The sequence below is a fragment of the Panthera leo genome, chromosome B2 (genome assembly GCF_018350215.1).
Source record: "Panthera leo isolate Ple1 chromosome B2, P.leo_Ple1_pat1.1, whole genome shotgun sequence".
Taxonomy (NCBI): domain Eukaryota; kingdom Metazoa; phylum Chordata; class Mammalia; order Carnivora; family Felidae; genus Panthera; species Panthera leo.
Genome location: NC_056683.1, coordinates 82,857,266 through 82,862,266, shown reverse-complemented (window position 1 = coordinate 82,862,266; position 5,001 = coordinate 82,857,266).

Sequence of the window (5,001 nt, the reverse complement as noted above, 5' to 3'; positions counted from 1 at the left end):
TTGGGGAGGAAAATAAAGAGCAACCATGTGCAATATGTCTCAGGTGTAAAGAATGAGTTTATAGGCAAGATTTCTGAATAATATTCAGTGCTTCAAACAAATACATAAAGGTAACATTATTTTTCTACCATTGACACTAATGGAGTAATTTTCATGATTCCTGCTCATGGCTAGAACATTGAATACGTGGAGCAAGAAGGTGCTCTTTTACCACCTACGATTTAAGTCATTTTGCTAAAGGAGGCTCTCTGCCTCCGGATAGCACGTACATTAACTAGCTCGTTTAGGAGTGTCTTTGAATATCAGCAGTGACTCAAGAAATTTAATTAGTGGTCCTTATGTGTATGAAAAAGAACTTGTGATAAATATTCCACGCAAAGTATTTGGCTACTTAATTGTAGAAAAGAGACTAGACACCAAAGAAACTAAGCTGAAGTGACAGAAGATGACCAAGGTGGTTTTATAATGGAAGTCATGGTGGAAATTTCTACCTTTCTCAAAGACTTTCCCAGTCAACCTTTAGGAAGATTTTTAAAAATGGGCAAGACATGAGACATTTGTACTTTTGTAAACATTGTTCAGCATCGTGATGATAATTTAAATGATGGCATTTAGATGTTAAGTCACAAGGGTGATAGTCCGCCTGCATTATTTCCTATAGCTTTGTTATATTACGCTAGAGTTTTCACTATAATATAGAATAAAATGTACTATTTAATTTGCTCTTAAGCCCTAAATGATATGGTAGTGGTTTATATGAAGAACATGTTCACGAGCCTTACCCTGAAAGAAATCTGCACAATGCTGCAGTCCTTCTGAGAGTCTCTCGCTAAGCCACAGGTTAATCACACTCTTTCAACATCCTGTTGGGCTTACTCCTTTTATTCTCCTATCAAATTTGGACAATATTCTAAAACATTAGAGGTTTTTCCTCCCAAATCATATAAGAAGCAAATTTTCATAGCACTAGAGGATTTTTGTTATAGCTATAGGTTTCAAAATTGGGAATTTCTATAGTACATAATTTTTATCTGCTACATTCAGATATATGTTGCAGAGGGAAAAGTCATGGTCAATATTACCTCACTGTGTTGAGAAAGCCATCTCATTTACTAACTGATAATGTTTCGGGATTATGGGGTTTGTTTTCTTTTGCATGTATGTATGGATTTACTTGTAATGATTTCACGAGTGTATAGATATATGGAAACTTGTTGAATGGTACACTTTAAATATATGCAGTTTATTGCAGGTCAGTTATATCTTAATACAACTGTCTAAAAAAATTCAGCCGATAAAGGATAAATAATAAAAACGAGGGGAAAATTTGTTGAGCGTTTAACAGGTACCTGATATTATGCCGTGTGTTCCACAAATACTGTCTCTTTTGAATCTCACTCTAAACCTTGAATTTAGAACTACTATTATTCCCATTTTCACAGATGAGGAAACTGAGTTTTAGAGAACTAAATGAATTGTCCAATGTTGCACAGCTAGAAAATGGTGAAGAGTAGGGAACAATAAGCTACAGCCTGTGACCACATGCAGGCTGCTCTATCCAGAAGGCTGTATTTATTATATGTAAACACTCTCACGATTCCAAGAATGTATTAATTGAACGATATACTGCCTACTTAAAACAATTTTTCAGGAAAAAAGAAACACTATTCCTTTCATCGGGCACGTAATTTTGAAAGGGTTCCCAACTCCAAACACTTTAAATCTTATTAAAAGAAGTAGGAACTTTTGGAATTGAAGACATCGAGTAACTTAAATCCATTTTCACTTGTATTCACAAATACCGCTCTATTAGAACAAAGATCAAAGAAAAATGAAAATTTTAGCTAATTATACTTCCTAATTTATGCCAATATCAGAATCTTTAAAATGCTATAATTAGCATCCTATAACAAGACTGAGCAATGTACTATCTAAAATGCTTTTTCACAATTCCAGACAATCTGGTTTGAGTACAGAGATGCTTCCTGCTGTTTGGGAAAGTAAGACAGCAATGGTGGCTATGGCCGCTGATGATGGCCTGAGAGGAACACTGCAGAGGGACCCTAGAGCTCTCCCTCAGACTAACTATTTAATACTTACTGCCATTTATTAAGCACTAATTTTGTGCCAGGTATTCTGTGATGCCTTTGACATCATCCCAGCTCTGTCATCTTTCATTTGGTCTCCCACAATAGTCCTTTGACTGGCTTTCCTGTTTCTAAACTTGCCTTCTCGTAGCCTCCTCTCATTGCAGCCGCAAACATAATCTTTTTTAAAGACAAAACTTAGATCCTATTATTTATGAAAACCCTTCAGTTGGTTTGCATAGCCCTGGAAATAAGTTTAACCATTTTGTTTGTTTTTTTGTTTTTTTACGATGACCTTCAAATCTCTGTCATCTGGCCCATGCATCTCTCTCTGACCACATTCTGTCCTACTCTTCCCTTAGTTGGCTGGTTTCTGATATTCACATGCCACTCTATGTCAGGTAGAGTTCTTTGCTCTTATTGTCTCTGCTCCTAAAGTCCTTTCCTTGGTTCTTTGAGTGGCCATCCCCTCATTCTTCATGCTTCAACTTATATATTACATCCAAAAGTACAGCAAACCCCGTCCTTCTTTCTGTGAAAGCAGAGATTTTGTTAGTCTCGTTCATTACCAGATCCTTCCCACCTGATGTAGGACTTAGTAGTGAGGAGCACCAACTATTTGCACAGAAGAAAGAGTTGAGAGTTCACACTGAGTTTATACTCCAACAGAATTACAGACTTGCAAACCATGTGACTTTGGGGAGATCACTGGCCTATTCCTCAGCCTCCTCATCTGTGAGGTTGGGCTGGTGATAATAATTTCTATCTCATAGGATTGTTGTAAGAACTAAATGAGATAATTCACTAAAGTGTTTAAAATGGTACTTTCCATGTACTAGGTACTTCATCAATGTTTGGCTACATTTATTTGTTGAGTAAATGTTCTCTAATCCAGTTATTCTGAGTGTTGATCCCAGATTCGTAGCATGAACATCACCTGAGAATGTCTTATAAGTGAAAATTCTACTACCCCTGCCACTGAATCAGAAACTGTGGGGGTTAGGGACAACAAGCTATAGCTTAACAAGCTCTGCTGGTGATTCTAATTCTGCTAAAGTTGGCTCTCCTCTAGATATGTCTCAAGAGACTGTTGGGGGGAGTAAATAGATACATCTATAAAGGACCCTAAATATGATACCTGGTATATGGTAAATTGCAATAAAGTATAGTTTTCTTGTAATACAGTAAACCTTTTCCCCTAAACTAGAGAATCTGCAGTTCAAGGATGGGTTTTGTTCATATGTTTAACTTCTAAATCCTCAGTTTCTGAAAGATTGTCTACCACCAGGTAGGCAAGTGACTGATTAGTGATAAAAGAACACCAAGTGAAGTAATGCCTAGGGCCAGAACCTAACAAAAGTTGTTTCTTTGCATGTCTTAGCAATATGATCTTGATTTTTATTCAGATCTAGGGAGCAGGTGGGTCAATTTGCATAAGATTCCTTGAGATCTCTTGGGAAAGGATAAATTCCAATTCTTGCCCCCAGGATTCAGAGTAAGGAAGACCGGTCCAGGACAATTAAGGTTGCCCCAGGTAAGGCCAGATGGCAGGAAGGAAGAGATACTGAAATCAAAGGACCTTTAGTCTACTGACTGTCCCTCAATGAAACGGTCTGAGTGCTTAGGTCATGCCATGATTTGTGGTAGGTGTTAAAGCTTTCTAAAACCCAGTTATTCTAGTACATTGTTTGATTTTGGAAAACAGTGACTTTATTTATTAGAAAAGCTACACCTGCAGAATCCAAGACTGAGGCTCCCAGGTAGCCAGGGCATTAGAGATTGGAGGATCCTCAATAGGTAACTAGGAGGCTTAGAGATGTATATGTTAGTATCTAGAGACTCAAATTCTTTCGGAGCCCATAGACAAAAACTCAAGTTTTTCATACTCAGAAGCCCATAATCTTTCTAAATACCCCATTGTCAGAGAACACAAGAAGATTTGAGAGACAGTCTGCGGAGTTCTTGCTTATAGTTTTCCGATGTTGTAGTTTATTTAAAAGGTCTGTGGGTGAAGAAATTGGAACTCTCCTAAGCAGGGCTAGAGCACTCTGCACAGTCAGCAGCCGGGGACCCACGCAGGCCGCTCTGGAGATGTGTACTGCAGGTCACGGTGAAACATCCCTGCTGTGCGTACAGAATGGTCTGACCTCTGCCAGTCTGGATATCTGGTTTCCTCCTCAGGTTCAGATGGCTCTTTCACTCAGCCTATCCTTTCCTTGGACAAATGTCATGAATATGGACCAATCAGAATAAAGGCCCCACTTAGCATTCTTGCTGGCACTGAGCTCAACATACAGACAGTAGAAATTTAACAAGGCAGAACTGCTTTTGTAGTTACCTGTAGTAAGCAGTTTCTTCGTTTGAAATATCCCGGTATGCAATTTCTATTAGTGACTGCATTTTAAAGTCCCGGCACAGCCTTGCAGAGATTATTCCAGAAACCAGATTTAATGACCTTCAGCAACAAGCTTACCGTGAAAGATGAGAAACAGTGGCAGATGGAGGTGGGGCAATTGGAGGCAGGTGGGTAGTGGGTGTCTATTTAGACTGGAGGTTATGAGGATATAAATAGTTTCAACCTGAATGCCTTCATGATTCCAACCTATGCTCCTTTCCTGAGCTGAGAAACACTAACTACTGCTCCATGACAAGTGGTCTGGGGACCAGCAGCTTGCCATCACCTGGGAACGTGTTGCAAATGCAGTATCTACAGACCCCACTCTGGACCTACTGAATCAGAATATTCAGTTTTACAAGGTCTCCCGGTGATTATATACATATTAGAATTTGAGAGGTTCTGTTCTAGGTGAGCACCGCTTACTCTTAGTGCTCATGAAAATCACCTAGGGAGCTCTTCAAATTCCTATGCCCAGGCCCACTCTAGCCTGATTAAATTGAAATCACCAGATGGAGT